Source organism: Camponotus vicinus, unplaced genomic scaffold (assembly GCF_025532165.1).
Source record: "Camponotus vicinus isolate PSW18456_S1 unplaced genomic scaffold, iyCamVici1.0 SCAF_9, whole genome shotgun sequence".
In the NCBI taxonomy this organism is placed as follows: Eukaryota; Metazoa; Arthropoda; class Insecta; order Hymenoptera; family Formicidae; genus Camponotus; species Camponotus vicinus.
The window spans coordinates 10,003,656-10,028,300 of NW_028141981.1; the positions used below are offsets into that span (position 1 = coordinate 10,003,656).

Genomic DNA, 24,645 nt, shown 5'->3' on the forward strand with positions numbered 1-24,645 from the left:
TACTTTTATTTTTCTGTTCTTTTTCTCCATCTATCTATCTATTTCTTTCCGCGGAAAGATATTTCATCGTAATTTCAGCATACGATTTTTATGTCGGATGAAAAATATTCTTTTACCACTGTGTAATCAATTGCGTATCGTACATGATAACCGGTAGATGTATACGAGAACGTAAAAAGTACGAAGAGACAGAGAGAGGTGAAAATATTGAAAACAAAAATTGCGAAAGGTGGAGAAGCGGGAAAGAGGAGATGACAGAAGGACGGTATGAAAGCTAGCGAAGGGGGAAAAAGTCGACGATGACGGTAATATCTCTAGGATAATCCTTTGGCGTAGGATTGAGGTCAGGAATCTTTAATCTCACGCGCCGAAAAGAACCCGGAGCGCGGTTCTCAAGCGCATCGGGTATCAAGAAGAGAGGATCTCGCAAAATCGAAACCGCCGAAGAATCAAAGATTCAGGTCGCCATATTTGCCGTAACGCGGATTTCTCGCGGGACACGGAACGATCGGAATTGCCGCTCTATTGACCCCGCTATTCCCTTCAAATATTACCGCAAATTTCGCGCACGACAAATCGTACCTACTTAATTAACTCGATTTTTTCGGCGTTCGTAATTTCTGATTATCAGATTAAAGTTTTCGCCGGTATATCTACGGGCAAACAGTATGGGACGGGGAATATAAAATTGTAAAAATACAGATAGAAGTAGAAATAACGAAAACCAAAGAAAAAACCAAAACGAAAGATTTTTTTAACGGGCTTGAGCTAACAGAAAGATACGCGAATGCGAACGATAACGCGCTCTTTCGCGCTCGTGCACTTTCTCGAATTTCAAATCGCAGTCACCGCTCGATTAGCGGTGTTTTTATCGATAAATTATACCGGAATACTTACTTCGGGAAATAATAGAACGAGATGCGCCGCAGTGCGGTGGTAATAATCTGCTGGTGTATCTCCGCAGCCTCTGGAAAAAAGGATAAAGTGACGTTAAAAATGCAGAGAAGACAATAACCGGGACTAAAGGTCGGCGCGATAGGGAGGAGAGAGAGAGAAAGAGAGAAGGGGAGGGGGAGGAGAGGTGGAAAACGGTCGCGAGAACCGAGCGAAGAGAGGAAGTCGCGAAAAATAGGATGAAGTAGTAACGGCAAATGTAAAGCCGGCCGCGAGCCAGGTGCCTCCGCGCACTGATTGTTATCCCGGCAAACTTCCATATTATCCGATCTCGTGACCAGATAATGAGAACCGGGCATGAGATCGCGAAAATTAGATACCGTTTCGCTGCAAATTTAATCGAGCGGCGGTGTGTTTCTCTTTTTGTCAACGAGAGTACAAGTTAATCAATCGCAACGTTTCGGGCAGACGAATGGAATCCCGCCGCGCGCGCGGGAGAGATATCGGACTTTAAATTAAAAACTTTCTTATTGATTCACTCTCTTCCACTCGCTTACCTTGCTAATCCACCTGGCGGTGAGGGGGCGGTTACTCTTATGACCAGGCGCTTTCCGCGAGGCGTCAAGTTTTAACTCTAATCCGATTCATCTTCCGGCTTTATCGATCCGGCGTTGCTGTAATCTGATAGCTAAGATGGATGATAGGAACGTACTTAATCGTAATACCCAATACCAATGATATCATACTTCTTGTTTCTCGCTAATATTTTGCGCGTAGTATATATATGTTACATATAGGGGGAGTTCCCCTAGTAGCGGACACTTAAGGTTTTTTGTAGATAAATTAAAAAAATGTATTTTATTTCTTTTATATTTTGCATTAATTATTAGTTAACAATATTAGAAATGAGAATAAATGAACGGAATAATCAACTTTTTTATAATATAATATTTAAATCAGTGTCAAACTTTGGTATAAAATTTTGTACGATCTTGAAGTGGCGCCTAGTACCGGACATGGTTAAAATAGATCCCCTAAACACCGTATAATTTCAAAATAATTTATAATGATCACAAATATAATTATCAGAACACTTAGGGATATCAGCATATGCCTCGTGAGCCCATTCCTAGCAGCTGGAGTATTGAATTCAATCTTCTTCATTGTTCTCTAGGCAAACTACACAGGTATCATCGTTTGTATGTTTAGATGTTAGTGTTCTAGTTTTCTTTATCTTCTTTGATCGATTCGTCTTCTTTTTAAACTTATTTCTTCACAGACATGCAATACTGACATTTTTAGTATCTGGCCAGATTAGAACAAAATATTCTGTCCGAGCCAGGGGACAAAAAATGTATTAAAAAATAACGAATTCGTAAAAACTAGTTTACTTTATGCAAAAAGCACATAGATATTTGAAAACTATTTATCAAAATACTTCATAATACAAGAACATGTATTGTAGACAACAAATCTTCGTAAGTATGACCTGTTTCTAAATTATACAATGCAATGTTTTATCTTCAAACGCATCGATTAACAGTCCTCTTAGCTTGCGTATGCAAATCTGGAGTGTGTCACATCCTGCACGTGGATCACTATACTTTCTCCGCCCTGTCACCGAAATTACCACCCGATCGCGTTTTTATTCGCATAGATATGACATATGTCCGGTACTAAGTGCCGTCCGGTGCTAGGGGAACTCCCCCTATGTTATAAGATGTAATTAAATGTTGCATGAGATTACTTTATTGCTATATTTTTCGATTAGTCAATCATTTAAATAGCGCTGTACAATAAAAGAGACTTGCGTGTTAAATCAAATAACAAAAATGGGAATATGGACGATTAATGCGTGCGTTATTCGATTCAGAAAACGATATACGCGCATATTGCTGTATTTCTATATCGCGCAGAAAAATAACCGCTGTCATTAATCGTGATATACTGGTATAACGCCGCAGTGACCAATTAAGCGTTTATCTGTTTTTCTTTCCGCCGCCCGATAATAGCGCAACATAAAACCTGCCGTTCCCGATGCCATTCGTTCGTACAAATCGATCCCAAATGACTGCGCGTAGCACTTTTTCACCAACAATTTCGTCGTCGCATCGCGCGTGCGCTCGTTTGCCCGGAATGCCTTTGTTCCGCGCACTTTAAAGTGGATTATACACGGAAGAAATAGCGTCGACGTTACGCCCAACCGCCGCACATTACGCGCTCGAGAACGGCTGGTGCTCGCGACATTCATTTAACCGCATTTCTGCGGGACCGACTAAGTATCGCTCTTTCGTTGCTGCGAGCCTGCGGCTACAATGGACGCCGGTAGTCGCTTTTGCCGTTGCAAACTCGTCCGTTGTGACTGGGAGGCGATACGATACGATATTAATAGGGTCCAAGCAAGTGACGCGCCGCTTATCTTACCTACGTAAGTAGAACGAACGTACGATTGACGCGACGCGGCCGCGAGCACGCGAGACCATTGATTTCGTACGCTTTTCGATCGGCAGCGCAAGAATTTGAAACCAATTTCATTCTGACGATTCGATATTAAACTTGAGTTGAAAGTCAATTTAAATGCAAAATTAGTACAAACTTTTTAGCCAGAGAAATAATCACTCTGAAGGATTGAATAATCAAAATTGATTGCATAGTTGATTAGTTAAAAAATCTTAACTTTTTGGCGGGTCAATTTTTTTGTGTTATCTTGTCTACAAGATTCATAAATATCTGAGAGCTTCTGAGGTCGCATATTGTGAAGTTAAAAATTTAAAACTTAAAATGGCAAATTTAATTAGCGAATTCAAAACTTGAAATATGTTTGAAATTTTAATAAAAATTTATAAAGAATTTCACAAGAGAGAAACAAAGTTAAATATAATGTGAAAATTTTGAGGTTTATTAACTTAAGGCAAATTTAAGCTTCGATAAAAGTAAAAGATTAAAATCATTTTTAATCTTAATGAAAATTTACATGCAGCGATTGTCGTGTGTTAAATTCAAGTATAAGGCCAAGTTTTCAAAATTTAAAGTAGCAGATTTAATACCACATATTAAAGAGATTTTATTTTAAAGCTTATACATACATATATAAATATATATAAAGATTTTATTTTGATGCTAAATTGTCTTTCTCTCTCTCTCTCTCTCTCTTAAATGTCAATTTTTATTCAAATTTGCTAAAAATAATTTTGTTGCAAGATTTTTAATAAGTAAATTTTATATAATTATATAATAATATATTATATTTTATATAATTATTTTTATTAAATAATTTTTCTTTTATTTTCATCATATTGTATTAGACTTTATTAATACCTTTTATTTCTGGATTTAGATATTGTCGGATTAAATTCATCGCATCTACAGTCATGACTATTGGTTAAAAAATTCCAAAATCCAACTCCATTGGATTTAATATTGTATAACATGTTATTTTTATTTATTTTATTTGCCATACATATCCATATCTGTCGGACACAATTCAAAAGCATGACGCGCAAATACATATCTAGATTCGATTCGAAAATGCCTAATCCAAAAATGAAAGGCATTAACGAATGCCTGGAATTTCCGATTTCCGTTTCGAAATTAATAATGATCTATCATCGTTGAGTGTCGAAAAAGAGACTCGATTGAGCGAAGCGGCAGTCGCGCCGCGTTCTATCAAACTGCCGCAATACCGCCGGAGGAGATGAGGTAACTTTCACGATTCCGGAATTGATAGGAACAGAAAATCGTGCCTCGCGCCCGTTCCAATTCGCACGCTCGCCGCGTGCGTTTAATCAAAAGGCACGTGCACACCCGCGTTGGCCTCTATGTTGGCCCTCTCTTAATTGCAATCAGATTCTACCCGGATTGATCTGTGACGGGGTTTCACGCGATTCGGCTGATCCGCGCGTCCGGACGAATCGTTTTATCCATTAAACCGCCGACGGTGGCTGGGAACGGGATATTTCGTTCGAAGCTGTCACAAAACACGTTGCCACCGATCAGCGCTGCTCACGTTCATCCCTCGTTTCGAACGTGCATCGAGGGTCTAGTTCCATTAGTTCTTCAAATTTTCTCTTACATATATGTATTTTCAGATATATAATATTATACATGTGAATTAATATTATACAGAAAAATCACAGTTAAATATTGGAAGAAGGAATTTTTTAGATTGATATCTACAAATAATTTAAACAATTTGTATAAGAATAACAATATGCTCAGTATTAGTATGCTTATTGTATAAATCCGGTCACATCATTGAAATATATTTATTTTACATTTCAATATCTCATGTATTATTTTATTACATTTAATAGGATGCCGCAATTATCTTGTTTAATCAATCGTTCATGTCAAAGTTGAGAATAATAATTGAACAATTGATATATCTGTATGTGTTTTGCAAAGTGTACACAAAATTATTTTATCATTTAACCACGCGTAAGCTTCACAGTGGTAAAATATTCAGAATGCGATATGAATTTGCGCTTTCTTTATTTTAACAATTCTTTTCTCTAACAGTTTCTCTCACGTTTCAATCGGTACAGCGTTCATGAAGGAATCGATGAAAGTTATAAAGCAAACGCGTAAAACGACCGATGTGAAACGACGTGCGCAAATAAAAATGTCGACGCAGTGACACTTTATTACCGGTGGTGTCGTCGCGCTTCGGAGCTCGTTTAGCCAATTTGACCTTAATTTACGTGAATGCGATTTCGTCGCGTCGCGTTGACTCTTGCTTCGCAGCATCACCGTTGTAATATTCTTACGAGTCTGCGACTGTCTGCGGTTCGCGCGTAAAATACATGTTTCTTTTTCGCCGAAGGGCATTCTTTCGTTCGCGTCAACGCTACTTTCGTGTAACTTGTTTAGAGAGAATTACTACTTTGGTACGCGAGGCAACACTAACGATCGAGCTGGCGACGTGTCGGTCGGCATACTCGTTGAGATTTTCTCACGAAAATGCAATGTTTGCGTGATCTACATAAATTGCAGCCGTTGGACGAATCCTTCCTTCGCCGAACACGAGCGTGGCACTTTCGTTTCGTGTCGCGACTTGCCCGCAAAAAGTTAACTTACTGCGACAGCGGGCGATATAACTAACGATCCAAGTCGTCCGATTGCTTCGCCTAGTATTCTACGATTAATTACTTCTTCCTCTTGGAAGATCGCACTTTTGTGCACTTTGCATACGTTGCTAAATGAATTTTTCCAAACGTAATCTTACTATTTTCGTGCCGCGTCGCAATTTGTTCGCGGAAACCTGGCGACATTAACCCCTTCACTGTCAGAGACCCCTATAGGGGGTCAAAAAAATTCGTGCCACTTTTGCTTCATGGCCCCTATAGGGGCATCTTGAATAAAACATGTTATTACTGTTACGATTTGATTGTCCTTGAGTATTTTAAGGTTTCTGAGGTCGCTAAATTCGAATCTGAAATCAGAATTTCGAACTTCAAAATGACGGATCAAAATTCAAAATAATTTTGGGTTTGAATAAAAATAGGTTTCTTATCGTTTCTGGGGTCGCCGAATTCGAATCTAATATCAGATTTTCCAAATTAAAAATTGCAAATTTAATATGGCGGACCAGAACAAATAGTTGCCATACATAAAAGATGTACACTTTTTTCTTCAATTACTTATAAATCCCGCTATCTGCCAATCCAGAGTCACGAATTATCAAATCAAGCTGTTTGCACAGAAGTGGAAACGTATACCAGTTTTCAAGAAATAAAAAAAGTAAAAAAACGGAGTCAATAACCGCCACGTCCTCGATTCGTGACTCTGGGTTCGGCAGAGAGCGGGATTTAAAAATAATTGAAGAGAGAAATATACAACTCTTATGTATGTCAACTATTTGTTCGAACTCTGGTCCGCCATATTGGATTTGCCATTTTTAATTTGGAAAATTTGATATTAGGTTTGGATTTTGCAACCCCAAAAATGATACACATTTTTATTGAAATCTAAAATTATTTTGAATTTTGATCCGCTATATTGGATTCATCATTTTGAATTTTGTAATTCTGGCTTCAGATTCGGATTCGGCGACCTCAATAATATTTATACTGACGTATTCATGCAATTTTAAAAACTTTTTTCTTCAACACACTTTTAGCACGGAAAGTTTCTTTTCGCTGGACTGTGAAGGGGTTAAATCATCAAACGATCTTGTCTGTTAAAATTTTTAAGCATGTTGTGGAAGGGATTGTATTTTAATTTTACTTAATTATCATTCGGCAAACAAATTCCGCCAGACACGTCGAGCACGCTATTCTCGCGTCACCAACTGGCCGCAGAAAATTAGTATGCTTTGGCGACACGCGGCTCGCAAACGATTAAGCTCAAGGACGCGTCGCCGCGGGTGCTCATTTATCGCACTAGACACGCAATCATTCGGTCGCACGTAAACGCGATGACAGGGGTTGCTCGTTGCAACAAAGAGACGATAAGGCGATAAGTGATTCCGCTCCCACAAGGATAAGATGCAGGCTTAGTAAGATGATTCGAAATAGTCGTATTCGGTTAGTCCTGATACCACGTATCATAGTTTATGCCTCTGATAGGAGATTGTACAATAGATTACAGAGTGTGCCCGGTCGGACATATTGCTCGCGCAGGTGTCGAGAATCGTAAACCATGTACATGTGTATCTGTGTACGATTTTCCGTGTGTAACTGCGTACGAAGATAGAGAGAGAGAGAGAGAGAATACATTTCTCTACCTGTATTCACCCTTCACGTGCAACTGCAACGAGAGGCGCCAGGGGGATAGGAGAAGGGGAGGGAGTATCACGCTGTATGTTACGGTTATCAAAACGAGTGGAACAGCCTAGCGCTTTTGGTTTACAGTTTAGCGTTTCGCATTGCGGTCATTCGCGAGGTCAGGTCGCTTCGAGATGTCGCGGGATTATTCGATCACGTCAAAGTGCCGAGGACAAAGCAAGCCGCGACATCGAAACTCTCTCGTTCCGCGCTGCAGTTATTCCGCGTACGAAAGCAAACGCGCGGATATCTCGATTCGGGATTCTCGAAATTATTTGGATATCGATTTTTCCGGAACGAGAAAAATTTTTATTCCCCCTCGCTTCTCGTCCTTTTATACGCGGCCGGGTAAAAAGGTCCGTCGATTCGTAAACTGAAATCGACCTCCCTGAATTTCATTCCGTGCAAATAATGTTGCCCGGCGCACGCTAACCTTTTACAGTACGAATTTTTGGTCGGGATGAACTTTAGAGCAATATTCAACAATGGAGAGTAATATGAAACGTTGCGCGAGCGCACCGTGAAGCGTTCGCATATTGGATCCTCCGGCTTTCGCGGGATTACGGTATGGGTTCGATAATATCCATAATGCCCCTCGATCGCCTCTCGGTGCTCGTCATTTCGCCAGCATCCTTGCTCTTTATCCGTCTCTCGAGCAGGTAATCTACGTTGTAGCTCCTTGAGAAGCGCTTCTGGCCTCTTGGGTGGGTATCGTAATAAGTTATATGCGATTTATACGCCCATCTTGGTCGGTATATAACGAAGACATTGTGCTCGACCAATAAAATAATTTATTCGTCTTCTCGTTCTCCTCCGCTACGCTTCGCGTATCCTAAATTACACGATAATGCACAGGGTCTTAAATTTTCTGCGCGGCAGGAACATGTCTGAACGGTAAAAAGAAGAGTGTGCTGAAAAGGAGGAAGATGGAAAGAAAGGGAGAGAGAAAAAGAAGGCGAGAGTGACAGGGGGATGGTAGGCGAGGAGCTAGAGAGAAAGAGGTGAAAGTTCGCGAAGGTAGTCGGGCTGGCTCGCAACTTGCGGGAGTGGGACATGAGAGATGGTGGAGGAGAAAACAACGAGCCAGCTACTTGCTGCTGCTGCTACTGTGAACAGTATTTCGAAATCTAAAGCAATGGTTTAGCTATGTGTTACATCTTTTCCTCTTTCCTTCCTTCTTTCTTCTTTCCTTCCTTCCTTCCTTCCTTCCTTCCTTCGCCCATTCATCGTCCTCATACATGTGCGGAGCGCACGCGCGCGACTATGATAAAAATTCTCTGTATATATACTTTGCTACTCTTTTTACTCTTCGGTAAACCGTATCTAATGGACAGAACAGCAAAACAGTGACACAAGTGTACTCGAAGCGCAAAAATGGACCTTCTCTCCCGCATTCATCTTCTCTCTTTCTCCCTCCCTATGATTGTTCGAATCTCTCTCATGTTTTGTGTATCTTTCCATGAGCCGGATTCGTTTTCTCATGAACCTAGATTGCTCTCGAAATGCCCGGGATTCTTGAACGGTATATTGCGTTGGAAAACTTTTTCGTCCACGCAGAAAGAGAGAGGGAGACAGGGAAACAGAGAGACGCGACCGGTTTTCGACAGGATTCATATTGGAGGATCCTCTTTTTATCCATGAAGGTGTCGACGACCCTGGAAGCGGAGTCCTTTCTCTCGGCGTATAATACAGAAGAGTTACGGTACACTAGAGCGGGCGGGTTTATACGCATATACGGGACGCGAACAGCCTCCGCATCGCTCAGGTATCCGTGTAACCGGCTATCCAATATCTCGTTTCTTCTTTTTTTCCTCCCCGAGATCTTATTTGTCGAGGATGCGAGGGACGCGACGACCGCGAGACGACGATGAGGAAAACGGTGTCGTACAATATCATCTCCCGTCCATCCAATCCTGAGTTGTATCGGTTGACATCGTCTTTACGGGCGTCCGGCTACCCGGAGAGCGAAGATCTCGTCGATTTTGACCGAGGTAGAAAACAGGTCCCCCGGGGAAGAGGAAAGACGACCGTCTCCCTAACAGCGCATGATCCTTTTCTCTTCAAATTTCTTTTTTGTCTCTCGCTCCATCGTATAAAAAAAAAAAAGGAAAAAGAATCTCCTTCATTCACGCGACCGTGCTTTCTTACGACGGTCTTACGCCAACGGAATGGCACGTTTAGTGCGTTGCACGTTGATAGGATACATTCGGGCAAAAAGGTCACCAACTTACACACACACACACCCACACACACACGCGTATAGTTATATCGAAGTTATTCAGCTCAATTCGTATGGCCAGTTATGTTCGAACGCCCATTTACTAATATCATCGCGCTATGCTTTGAGCGTGAAAACACATTACATAAAGCCCTTTCACGAAGTACCGGTGAACGATTCAACGGATAAAGCGCAGTTCGCTCGCTCATAAACACATCGCATTGAACATTGAATGCACTTCCGTTTTTAAGCACGCAAAAGTTAATCGATACATTGCTGCACTTTATACTGTATACATATTGTTCGATAAAACCTGTATCTATATGTAATCTGTATGAGCTCTACTGCAATGCGTGTAAAACGTATGTATTGCGAGGTGTAAAACAAGGGTTAATTAATCGCACGTTTATCGATCCCCTTCGTTCGTGCACTCGCACGACGAAAAGTCGGCGGATATAATCACCAGTTATCGAGTATTCTTTTAAAGAAAACTAGCTCTTTTGCTTATTTAGCATTTTTTCCACGTGCGTCCGGTCGTCGGTCTTACAAAGAAATCAATCGATTATCCACCTTGGGATCCGGACAAACGACAGTCTCGCGTCCACGGGACGAGATAAGCATCCATTACAGGTACGTTCTAGGGTCATATATCGCGTACCAGGGCTTTGGACTTCCTCCCTTAGGTATCTCCCTTCGCTTTGATGCCGTAACTGCCGTAACGATTGCAATCGGACTTGGCGCGCTCGCGGAGAAAGACGACCATCGTACAAATTGTTATCGCGAAAAGCTCCCTCGCATCGATCGTCATCGAGCGTATAAAGTGCCGTCGACGAATACCACTTGTCGTTCCACCGGATCGTATCACCTTCCACACCCTCGCTCTCCCCTTTTCTCTCTTGCGGTTTATGACAACGCTCTACAGCTCCTCGACTTATTGTGAAATTTTTCCATTTTGCGAATAACATCGCGGATAATACAGTACGACAAGAACAGCCCGAGAAAAAGAAATAATTTCTCATTTCTCAGCTTTTTTAACGTTAACGCGATTTTATACAGGTGAATGTTTTATCGCGTTAGAATTTTGAGAGATACGAGGTTAAAGATGTAAAAAAAAAAATATCTTTATAATTCATCACGCTATAATTGTGATATGCGGTGTGCCAGAAGATTTATATCTTTTAAAATATTTAATTATGGATGGAATAAAATTATTTTAATACGCATTGTAGTATTATAATTTTATAATTAATTTCGGATTTTTCAAAATTGTAACATTTTAATAAATTAAAAGAAATTAAAAAATTTATTCGATATCAAAGTTTTTTCTTGGGATTTAAAAAGAGTTATTTATTGTTGAAACGTATAATTAAAAGTCGATAGGAATCAATTTCATTATTTTCTTTTTATTTTTGCATCGTAATTGAGAATTTTATAATAATTATTATATAATTTGTCTAATTTGCGTCGCTTGATATATGAGGTTAAATTCCTAAGATCGATAAGTTTCGTCGCGAGACAAAGTTGCCGCACGTGACGAAAAATTACGTTGACATAAGCACAACTTGATGACGTAAGAAAATGCACGCGAGTATGTACGCGTGCCAAGTGCAATGTAATAGCTAGGTTCGATGAAACTGAGGAATCGTGGGTATTATTCTCTGTCGAAAGTCGGCTTATAAGCCGCCGTATTGATCCCGACGAAGATATAATCTAATGGACTCCACTTTCCTACCTCACGTTATACTCTTTATGAGTATATCATTCACTGTTATAGCGTTATTTCACTAGTTACGAAGTAATAAGGACGGGATAATTTATATGATAGCGATGTGTATAACGTGTAATTCGTTTCATCACCCTTCATTTCGCGCATGAGACTATTAGGATTATTAATCAAGATTATGAAGATGATTGCGAAGATGGTAAATTGCCAACGGGAATATTAATACAACTGTTTCTCCAACGAAGGTATTAAATATTTAATTATATAAGTGTTTTGTTTTATATCTAATTATGTTTGAGTTTCGAACATGATAATCTGTTTAATATCTTCAATTTTTTTCATCGAGCAGCGAGTTCTCGCAATAATGCCATTGGCAGATCTATAAATATATTATCTCTTCTCTTCCTGAAAGATCATTGTTTTCCTTTTTCTTCTTTCTCTCTCTCTCTCCCATCTAGTTCCCTTTCAGTCCAACTATTTTTCCCCAGAGTGGTTTGGATTGCCCGCTATTCACGATTCGTTCCTCGTCTATCTGTTGAACCTGCCCGCGTCTGGTCTTCTTTTCCTTCCATTTCCGTGTCGGACGTGGAAAATCGCCGTCTATTTCGCGGCAGTCATTGCATTCTCTTTCGCTGAATTGTTTCCGGCATACGCTTTAAAGTAACGATTGATGGATTAATTCGACGATATACTATCTTAATTCCTCGAAGCATCAAATAAGGAAAAGAAGGGAAAAAGAAAAGAAGGTAAAAAATATGCCTGAATAAAAAAAGGTATTTTTAAATAATAAATACATTAATTGTAATAAACTACGCGATACTATGCATTTGTTTCCTCATAATATCCATAAGTAAAAAGCTTTTTAATATTCACACTTTATCGCAAAAATCTAATATATTTTTAGAGGAGAAAAGCGCGGTTATATAATTTTAATAGATACCCATGCGAGCTATAATAGCACGTTTCTTATTATCACATAAAGTAAAATCAAAAAACGCACTCATTCCGAAGAGAGAACAGGCAGTGGCGATCGATGTCACGAGTAAACGTCTTACCAAACTTACGTGACCGAGCCAATTCTTAAAACTAGTTTCCGGTCCCGCTCTTGTTTGTCTCTTGCTTTCGGCGCGTACGTTTCGGGACACGTACGTTTTCCGAGTCCTCGTACCCTTTCGCGTTTGCCCTCACGGGCTCCCCATCTGCTCCAAGATTTCCTCCATCCTCGTGAACGATCGCACGGACAACCGGACAATTCCGCGCACGTTCGTCGAAAGGCAGGAAAAACGGAACGAGGCTCGTGCCAAGCGCGTAGCAAATCGAGGTAGAAAAATCAAGAGACAAAACGGCGAGATCAAGAGAGAAGGGACAGAATTTCGGTCCGTGGCAGGTTGGTGGAAGAAGAAGGAGCTGGGACGCGAAGACGGAGGATGTACTACGAGCAGCGATGCGCTTGTATCGGTGGCCACGAAGACAAATGATGATTGCGACAAACATTTCAGGGGTCGTCCACGTCCGTTCAATCCTACGGAACAATCCTGGCGCAAGGAGAACGCTCGATTTCATTTTCCGTAGGAACGATCGATGAAACTTCCTTGCTCTGAATGTAGAACGGGGCGAAATAACGTGGCGCAATCCTTGCCATTCTCTCCCCTCTTGCCTTCGTCGTGTTTCTAGCCATGAAAGACCGGTTGTTACACTACTTGTGCCACAGAGGACAGACACGAGTCTTGCTCGATCAATGGCAAGTTTCGGTTGCGATGAAGTTACCGCGAAGAAACACGAGGCCACAAGACCGTTAATTATCTACGACGGTAGAGGGAAGGAGAATGAGAAATTGACACTCCATCAGGGGGATAACACTTTCTGCGCGCCCGCAGAATACTTGCCAACAATGGACACGATCCGTCAATTATCCTCCGAGTTTGCTGCATTTGTCCAGCTCATTTACACTTACAATGTGATATCGGATGTACTTGATTGCACATTCGGTCACAATTGTTCCGCGATTCGTCCTATTATATTTTTTTCTTATAAATTCGTGATCGGTTCCTTTTCTTATTATTAAAATCGAAGTAAAAGACAAAAAGCAGATATCTTTCGGATCGTCTTATCCGTCAATTAATCTAGAAGGAAGAAACTGTGTTAAATAACAGCCGAAAAAAGAAATTCAAGAAGAAATATATAAATTATCTTTTCAAATACATTTAATATTCAATAAAAATCAATTTCTATAAAATCTTCCATTATAATCTTAAAAAGATTCAAATTAAAATTATATAAAATACGTCAAGTTTTTAATAATTTATCATGCAATTTATCGCTTTATATTTATGATATAGAAAATTTAATCTTTTGAGATTTAAGTTTATACTGTTATAATTTTCAACTTCCAAAAAAATTATAGTAGATATTAAGATTAATAAGATTTTGATGATAAAAGATGAAATATTGAATTTATCATGCGCATCACTGAGAAATTAAAATTAATTATCCATTCATATTCGATCCGTCAAATTGCAATTGTTGATTTTTAATATTAGATTTATATTCAGCAATCTGAAAAATTTATATGTATGAATTTTTGCAAAAATTTAAAGAATATTATATTGCGGGAGAAGAGTAAATTAAGCCATTGAAGATTACACGGACAATCTTTGATTTTGACATCCGCTATATTGATTTTGCTATTTTGACTTTTAATCTGTTTTAACATCAGATTTGCATTCAATGAATCTGAAAGACTCTTAAGTTTCAATAAACAATTGTAAAATGTTTGGCAGACTGTTCGTGATTTTCAATGGCTTAATTTACAACTTTCCCGCAATTAATAATTCAACATTTAATCACGAAAATCTTGTTATCCTCAATCTTCACAACAAATTCTTTCCGAGGTCTAAAAGTTTTTAACAATATACTTAATTTTGAATAGAATATAACTTTATCAACACACATACATATTAATCATATTTAAAGCAATCTTTCTTTATAATTTCAAGCTAACAAATTTCTCAAAAGTGTAACGTAACGGAGCATTTTGAAGATCAAAATTGCATCCAGCGTAAAAAAAACTGCGGAGATCGACTTACTTTTCTTGTTTAAAGAGACAGTTATTTCTTAAGGAAACTATTTCATATCTCATCGAACCGTAATAAGATGCGTATCATTCAATTTGTGCCAACGACGCTCCTGAGAAGTCGATGTCGTAATTGAATAGAAATAATTACGCGGCTCGAGCGGCTCGACCTAGCTTGGCTCGCCTCTGCGGTCGTTCCAATTTACGCGCGGTTGTTCCATATTTCTTGATAAGACGCGGTCTACACCGGAGACACCATACACCCACACTGTGTACATACGCCTCGCAGCGCGGTGACGTGTAGGAGAGGTTACGGCACTCTCGGGAGCCCGGTTAATACGTCTTCCCCGAGCCAGAGGTCTACCTCTCTGTCACTGCCTCTCTTTCTCTCTCTCCCCTGCCTTCAACCCCTTTGCGCGTCCTTCTTTTTCGTACTCTCATCCCATTCGCTAGCCTCGTATCAGCCATATCGAGGAAATCCTTCGCACGTACTGCTGATTTCATAATTTCGGCAGCTTGCCAGGGCGAAACTCGTACGTGACCGGTTCTCGTGTCCAAAGAATCGTGAGGTCGAAGTATTGTTGATGAACATCATTGCGTAATGGACAAATAGGTCTGGAATGTAAATTACGTGCATGCAAATTGAACTACGTGTTACACGTCGACTATTTTGAAGTGGAGTTATTAACAGGATGTTGTTTTAACAATTGCATCGATAAATGGTAGTATAGTGAATCAATAAACATAGAAATCTATATTTTCCACTTTACACAATGTACTTATACATATATATAGAGCTGTTATTGCGTTTTGTTTTTCAAATAAAATTGTTGCGAAATTTCACTGCGTATGTTCATCGAAACTCAGTTGTTGAATCGGCAATTTAATTTTGCGGATTGCATCGCATCGAAAGTTGTCTTATTTGTCGATTTTTTATGGCTGGTGAACTTGTCAATTTTTTCAGGTGAAATTCAAATACACATCGCATTGCATCGCGTCGATATTTCACTTAACGAGAAGCTTGCCCCGCATTGCTCGACGAACACAGTAGTACAACCGTAATATTGCGCCGACGTCATCCGTACCGTCTCGGGAATAAGGTCCGCCATCATTTTCCACTCTCGTGTAAAAACACGATGACGTTCTGTAATATCCGGTAATGAAGGGAGGGGAAAGAAGCGTTGGAATAATTAATGAGATAACCAGGGAACCTGTCGAGAGGGCGTGTGAGTGGATCGGTACTTATTCGTCCACTCTCTCCCTTTCTCTCTCTCTCTCTATCTCTATCTCTCTCACGTTCCATGTCGTCACATACAACGCGGTCTCTCTCCAGCTCCGCCAGTGTTCCACTCAATACGGGGGCATGATTAATGGTGGTAATATGCCCGGGCCGTTGTTTCTGAGTGGAGGGCATACGCGCGCGAGTTTCACCCTTCCCAAAGTGTCGCCAGAGATACAAGAGGTCATAGAAGCCTCGTATTATTTAGAGACTCGGTACTCGCGTCGTTTCATGAACGGACAGAAGCGAATGGCCGGAAGACATCAACGCAGCTTTGCGACAGGTCGTAAGGAAACTACCTGTCGGCTCTCAAATGGCCAACAGGTATATCATCGTCGGATCATTCAACATGTAGGAACCGCAGGCAATTGTCATCGATGGCTATAATGCTAAGTTGAGAGAGACAGAGAGAGAAAGACGAGGATGGCCACGGTATACATATACGCTCGTACGTACATAAATGCGCATCCGATGAGACGGACAACAGATGGGATGTATGGGTGTGTTGTGCACGCGACTATTAAACAAGAGAGATAGAAAGAGAGAGGATGTGCTGGAGCGTTCACGCATACTGGCAATCCGAGCCCGTTGTCTCTGGAGAATGCTAAATGGAATCTCTGAATTCTGTCGGTCGAGCTTGAGCTACGCGAGAAATACCGGTATCAATACCGCGTTCCGTTGCTCGCTTCTATGCCGTCCCGCCGGGACGCGCCTACCCGTCATCGTCACTTAGAATCGTCCATTGTACGATCCTTGATGGATCCTCTTTGTCGTGCCCCATCGCCGTGTAATATCGGCGGTCGTATTATCGCATCCATACGGTATAAAAGGTGTCGAAAGGTATTGCTCGCTGATTCAGGATTAAGAACAGTTGACGTTGTTTCGATCTTTTCGTAGACAATAGCAATACTTTTGCACGATCAAGTCGATAATATCTAAGAGAGACGATTCGAGTTGTGTTGAATAGGATCGTGTGAGCTTTTAATCAATGATTAAGTCACAAAAATGTATACGTTATTTATTTTCCTATTATGATTGAACAAGTGGCGATTTATTACTCAAAGACTTCCGCACACAATGGAACCCTTTCCTTGAACAATAGAGCGTATCACTTTGCCGTTTACAGATAGAAAAGATCGTCGAGATTTTTCTGTTATTGGCGAGAATCGCGAGAGACGAGCGAGGAAAGATCGCGTGATCAAAATATATTCGATTGTCCATATCGAGCTCCGCGAGAATGATACTTGATAGAGACGGAGGGGGTGAGATTGAGGAGAGATATGAAGGCAGATAATATGTCGATAAGAAGAGAGAGAGAGAGGAAAAAGGAGAAGTGAATGTGAAAAAGACAAAAATAACGGACGGGAGAGAGCTAATCGCGCGCGCCTATTTCGGAAGTAGGAATGGCAGGGTGCAATCTTCTGTCTCTCTCTTTCTTTTTTTTAAGGAACGGTCTCGGAAGAAGATTATTACCTCGCGATTCCCTTGGGACGAACTAAAAACTCCATTCCTTCAGAAGAGAGAGCCACTACTCCGATCTCTCTTTCTTTCTTCTCCTTTTCCTTTGCCCTTCACTAAGCGATTCTTTCTTGTCCTTTTTCGTTTTCTTACCATTTCTCCGTCCTCACGTCTACCACTTCTGGGGCAACACCCGGACGCTTCTCTCTCGTCTTCCCTCGCTCTCTTTATCCGAGATTTTCTCCGCGAAAGACGGGAGTTACACAGCGGCTACGCTTCCGAGAGAATCGGCTGGGTGCCGGCAACGATCTAAAATAAAGATACAAAAATTCGTGGAAGGTAAAAACAGAAGGAAGCTCGATAAGAGCCGTCCCGTTTCTGCATTCTTCGCGCACCTACCATTGCCCCTTTGCCTCGCCGCTCCTCCTCTATTCAACTTTGCGGCGAAAAGAGAGCCGAGCGGCCGAAAAGGATGACTGATTTTCTTTCAGCCGTTTAACGACAGAATCGTGCTATTCATTCTTTTCAACTATGCGATAACGATAATGATAACAAGGGAAAGTAGGAGCGTTATTAAAATTGCGTTATAAAAATGTTAGTTAACGAGAGAAAAGTTTCATTGTACATTCATCTTGTACGATTCGCATTAATGGCGAATGCACCTGCTTTACCCTTTTCGAATATTTGAATCGAGTCTGGAATTCTTTCTAGATTGTATTAATTACCGATTTAAATGTCCGTTTAGTTAATCCTACACGTCTTTGCAGACGAAAAGCACTGTGTTACGGACATGTGAATTAAAATTGACCGACACTTAAAACATTCTGAATATTTGCAAGCTTCGATTGTTGCACAAGCATTGCACAAACACGCATGTAACTAAAGCGAATTAACAGACAAAGGCTAGGAATGTACGATCGAGCACGTAAATGCGGGAAAATTAGATCACGAGTTACACAAACCGTAGAGAAAGTACCGAAAGAAAGCGAGTAGAGTCAAAATTACCGAAAATTACACGCATAGTATTATATCACTCTCTCCTATAATGTTCGATATTTTAATTTTTCCAAATTTACGAGTTTAAATTTAAATAACGAACTTATTTATTGCATTATATAAAAGAAACGATATTTTCACTGTTTATGAGCATAACAGCTATTTTATGAAACTATTGTATACTCTGTTTACAATTAAATAAAAATTAAATGATAAAAATATAAGAAGAATATAAGAAGAAAATATAAGAAGAAAGAGACACTCATAAGATAGGCATCTATGAGTAAAAATACGAAGGGAGCAGATAAAAACCTAAAGAGGGCACTTATATTTGATATTTACTCACGTTGTTGCGACGATTACGTTCGTGTAATAATTCCGAGTTCTCATAATACTTTTTTAATGGTTTCTAAATCGTCGAGAAGGGAAGAAAGGTAATGGATCGAGAGCGGAGAAAGAAAATGCCGGAACGCGTTCTCACACGCGATTCGTTGCAGGAACAAGACGAGACAGTAACAATGATAAATTAGGCTATCTGCCAAGAACAGCGAGCACGACTTTGCGCGAATAACGTCCTGCTTCCAACTTTACGAGCTTGCTCGCGTCTTCGGGATCACCAATTAGATGCATTTCGTACCGTTGGCTGGTGTAGCTTGGGGTAGCAACGCGGCTCCCATCGCTAGCTGGCATCGGAATTACTTCAATTTATCAATTTACACTGGCATTACCGTAACCAATTATTATCCGCTGCAGCTTTCCTATCCTCGTCAGGATACATGTATTTTCGTAAATTTAATTTAGATGCATCCCTCTCCCCTTTTAGATACTCTCCTTCTCTCCTTCTCTCTCTGCTAGGATAATATTTATGCTATTTAAGAGAGCGAGACAATCTAAAATATATTTATACACAAATTAACAATATTCCCGACAGCAGAGAAAAAGAAAGAAGGAGAGAAAGAAGGGGAATATCGAATAAACGGAGATAGAGATACGAGTAAAACAAATAATCTCCATTTTAACTTAAATTAAAGACTTCAGAATTTTATGGATCTTCTATTACGGATATTCTATTCACATGATTGCCCGATATTCTTTTTCTATTTTTGATCATTTCTACTAATTCGAGCGATTTATCTTTCCTTTCACACCACGCGAGCTCGTACTCGATATCTATACCTTGCACGCGAAAGCAACATTATAGTATAAAATGTAACATGCTTCTTTGTCAATGTGTATAAAGCATATCCGGAATTATCTATGTATACAATGTGATTTTTCCCCTTAACGTATATTACCATCGTGTTGCAATTATGAGTTAGTACTTTTCTTTTGCCGAGCAAGTTTTATACAAGTTGTGCATTTGCACTTTTTTTTCAAAAATGTATACACATAATATTCCTATAAAATATATTTATAATAAAATATATTTACAATAAAATATATTTATGACAAAATTTATATATATTAATAATTATATTAATTTTACGTAAGAAAATTTACTGACATGCTATCAATCTGTTGACTCGTGGTAGAAAGATACGAAAGATATTCATTGACATATCGCCTCGAGCGTGATACGATGTATTATCCAATTCAATAAAATCATAGACGGCGGAGAAGAAGCCGGAATTCGAAGTAGAGAGCGGTCGAGATACTTCTATCGATCGCATAAATTCATCTTCTCTCTTCCCGCGAATTCTACTCGACCGAAAAATGCTGTAACGCGGTACCTTCCGCATAATGCAATATTCTTCGTACAAGCGAAATGCATCTTGCATGTCTCGGTGTCGATTCTCGGGCGGATATTCGATTTACCTTATTACAGTGTTGCACGGTACAACATTCATAATGCCTCCGAGGGATTACGATCTGACCTCGAGAACAATCGACCGTAAATTGTTCTCCGCGCTCTCTGTAATCCTCGTAGAATCTTTCTTTCGAAAAATCGAAAAAACGAAAAATCGTTTTTTAATAATGCACAGATTCTCTCGGCTATAAATATATTCGCTCCTCTTTCTCTACTTTCTCTTCTCCCGATATTTCGATACGCGCGAGCAGCATTAAAGCAGAATTAAAAAGGAAACATTTCTATCTTTTTTCTCTTTTCCTGAATTAGACGTGGCATTTCCCGATATAATTTGGGTCAAGACCTACATGCGAGAGCACAACGTGAAACTCGCAGACTCGCCGATTTTACGTGTATCGTGAGCAGAATTTAAATTGAATATTAGTAGTAGGTGGGGTTGACAAAGAGCCCACTTAACGTTAAATCTGCCTGCTCTTATCGTTCAAATATTTCGGCCTTCATTTGCCGGACTTTGTATTTCCGGCAAGGCAGCTCTATTTGTGTCACGATAATTTCACATTTGACATAAAAGCGATATCGTGAAATATATATGTATGTAGAGATTGACATCAGACGTGATACGAGATACACGAGTGTCATCCTGTTTTCGACAAATTGTGTGATTTATCTCTGAAATTATGAAATTATCCTTTTGTTTGTCGATTGACATCCACTCCATTATGTGTCCATCTTATTGTTTGTCGTAATTCATTTATAATGTACATATTTTGCACATTTATTAAAATTAAATTTATTATTTAATTGATTATATGAGGGAGATTTTTGATTATCATGTATATAAAAATCTGTATAAATAAAACTGTCAGAAACATTCTTCATAATTATTGTCCAATAAATTATATCTTTTCCCACACACATTAACGGAAATAATCATATCGTGTAACGCGATAGCAAAAATGTTACGCACGATGACCGAAGCCAATAATCGCTCGGTTAATCTTGCTCGCCCCATCAGATTGGATATATGTCTTTACCGATTCCCCACGTGTCGCACTGTTCTGTGTGCTCGCCCTGAATTCTATGTGGCTGTCATCCGTGCGGTCGCCAACCGCGAGACAAAGGTCGATACACGAGAAGCCGGTCGGGATTCTCGTAGAATTCCCAGGACCTAACGGCTACGAGGGGTCGAGAGATGAGCCCAGCTATACGCGAGAGATCGTGGGCGGGGGCGAACGAGAGCAAGGGATGGAGGATATATTCCACGAGATATCTATCCGCGTAGGAGGACTCGGAACGGTTGGAAAGCTCGGTACAGCGGTCTAGGTGGAAGTAGGACGAAGTTGCTTAAAATGGATGAGATCTCGGACCTTCCGGCGAGTGGATTACCCGCGCGGTCGAGCTAGGCTATTCGTCAAGTCCCACCGACCGCCGACAAAGTCGCGTATTCGACCGTCGAGAGATACTGTGCGTTTCCGCAAAACGGATCGCGGTTATTATAACTGTACCGACTACATTGCGTGCGTATATACGTGTGTGAAAGCCAGCCATATGACGTTTATCTATTTCTTGCGAATAATATTTTTGAATTTTCACTAGACACACTGAAATAAATTGATCACATCAAGTTGTTATTTCTGTTCTATCGTATTTGTGCATGAAGAAAGAAGGTGAAGTCACTTTACCGCTCTGAGATCTTTATTTTCACTGTTTATCTAAAACAAATCCTTTCTCGCGACATGCTATTTTTGTTATGTTACGAGAAAGTTACCCTTCTTTTCAATATAGTCCGCAGATCAGTGTCGTTTTTTCCTTGGGCGATGATTTTTACGACGTCTACGTCTTGTAGTCGTTGCGTTGAATGAAAAGCAGCCGGATGGGAGCCTGTCCGAAGTTAAAGTTTCTGCCTTCTGCTTCAACTTCCCGCAACCGGTGTTGCGTTGTAAATGATCCACCCTCGAGCGCAGGAGGGAAGGAAAAATAGAGGGACGGAATAACGAAGCGCGTTGTATAGGGTGTCGAGGGAGCATAGTTGACTCCCAGAAACGAGTCGGACAAGGCAGTCTGCGTCTTTCACGGTCTGAAAGCGCGCGAGGATGGAATCACAGACGAATAATACAGAGAGACAAAAAGCCGTGCTCTCCCTTCGAGACTAATCTTGATAAATATTTACCACCTTCACGCATACATATTGCGTCGTGATACGAGAGGTATCTTCACCATTAAAGCCCGCGAAATGCGTGATACCGTCTTCAAAAGTTTATCGCGACGATTCCTACAAAGCAAACAAGATACTTTCAGATCCTTAGCAACGTGACTTTCTCAATCATGTTGCTTCTCTTCTTCCTTCATCACATGATCGTGATTATTCTTCTTTTTATTTCCTCGCTCTTTTCTTCCTCAAGAGCGAATTTTACGATAGTCTATAATAATCTGAATAATTCATGGCTTACACTATGCGTAAAGGATAACTAGATAACTGCGTTGTTACGCGAAGCTATACTACTCTATATATATATGTAAGGGATCGATTGTGATGCAAATTCATTTGTGATATGCTTGTATTTTAAGCGCGATCGTCGGGCGCGTGAAATGTCGAGTGTTACATCCTCTTTCGTGACGGACATATTTAAGTCGAGTCGATAAGCGAAGCGGAAGATCCCTTGGAAGTCCCTCGTCCCGTTAGAAATTTCACTCGGCCTTCGGGATATATCGGATATTTCATAAACGAGCGGCGCAGCCTGAATTCCGAAGATACGCGACCAAGCCTGGTTTCTCGCACCTCCCTTCCTCCCTTCGGCCTTTGTCGTACATCACGACTCGTACCTTCGCCCTCTCCCAACCCCGGCCTTCCTCCCTTTAGGTTACGCGCGTGCCAAAGGGCCTCGCGAGGATCCAGAACTCCACCTCGCTTCCTTCCGTAATAGCGGGGAACGATTCGTATGCCTGGCGCGGGACGGGATATTACGTCTCGCACGTGCCACGCAGCCGCGATGGTTCTCCGCTCCTGCCTCCTCTTCTCGAATCGGGCTTTGGATATACGTAGTGCGGAAATAAGGTGCGTTTAAGGGACCATTTTGAATAAGTCGAATTGTGCGTGCTCCTCGCGTTTAAAGCGAACGTCATGGATCGACAAAATCTTCAGAAACTTCGCTCCTAATAGCTACAAGTATTCGTAATTCGAGCACTGAGAAAAAATCTGGTTGCATTAATTAGAAATCTGGTAGATTCAATCAGTATGTCTGTTGGAAAATGAACAAATCAGAATTCCTTTAGGAATTACCAGATGAGTATGATTAACTCCTTCCTGTTAAATTTACCAAATTTTCTTGTTAATAATACTAAATTTATTTAAAAAATGGCATCACTGTGTTTAGTTAATATAACAAGAAATTTTATAGATCCAATTAGAAAATACTAATCAAATCCTTGTAGTAAAATCAATTAAACGTTCTAGTTATAAAAAAATCGAGTCTTATTGCGATAACTAGAAATTCTGCTTGGTTTAACCAAAATGCCTTCCATCAGATACGTCTTGTTGACACAATCAAACGACTTTTCTCAGTGAGCGATTTTAAACCGGCCAGAATAAGAAATGGGAAGAGAGGTCTGCTTTTAGCATAATGAAATACAGAGAATGAGTTAAATTTAATAGATATTTTGCTGACAGGTAATAATGAATTCATGCTGAACGTAGTCAAATTTATGAATATATGAGACATGTTTTTTTATAGATGCTTCACGTATTAATTCAATCTCACTTACTGTAAGTATAAAATAAATTCGTGCAAATCTACTGCTCCTGATTTATTGCAACTTTATTTAAAATTTAACTGTGGAAATTGATATATATATATATATAATCGAGAAGATAATCTAATTAGAAATCTGACGAAGTAATGCAGTCTATAAAAAAAGCAATTACTGTAAATATGTAACATTTATCTTATACGCGAAGTATTTTACTTCTATATATAATTAAAGTGATTTTTATCACTTTAATTATATAAGTTATTAAAAAATCATACTTTCTTCGAAAATAGGAACAAAATATTAAGTCTATAGCACTCTTTCCTCGGCACTTTCTGGGTACTCTAACATTATCTCTAATATTGTAGAGAAAGTTGTAGGAAAATTATATTTTCACGCACAAATATATTTCCTCATTTATTTTAATGACGATAAATGTTCACAAATTAACGTCTCACTTTAATCGTGAAGATCGTGTGAAAATTGTTTCCCGCGTGTAAACTGTTTCCGCACACGCGTAATGCACCGAGCTCATTCTTTAAACCGCTATCGTGCTGTCTCGAGCCGGAAGATAACTGCGGTATACAAGTTCTAGGTGCAGTCGGGACATGGCTTACAAAGTGAGTCGGATCAGACTAAATCCTCGCGATTCTGCCAGCGAGATAACATTCATTATGGTTACATTA

General features: G+C 40.0%; 1 protein-coding gene and 1 long non-coding RNA gene across 7 annotated transcripts in view; one reads left to right on the forward strand and one right to left on the reverse strand.

The window, feature by feature from the left end:
• LOC145976668 (nephrin) overlaps positions 1 to 24,645 on the forward strand; it is a 372,381-nt gene that overhangs the window by 155,867 nt on the left and 191,869 nt on the right. The window lies entirely within an intron of this gene.
• Positions 14,576 to 24,645, reverse strand: part of LOC145976670 (uncharacterized) — a 73,433-nt gene continuing 63,363 nt past the window's right edge. Inside the window, exons 3-4 of the long non-coding RNA XR_014440289.1 lie at positions 17,425 to 17,718; positions 14,576 to 15,287 (exon numbers count right to left, since the gene is read on the reverse strand). This is a non-coding gene — a long non-coding RNA (uncharacterized LOC145976670). The remainder of the gene's footprint in view (positions 15,288 to 17,424; positions 17,719 to 24,645) is intronic.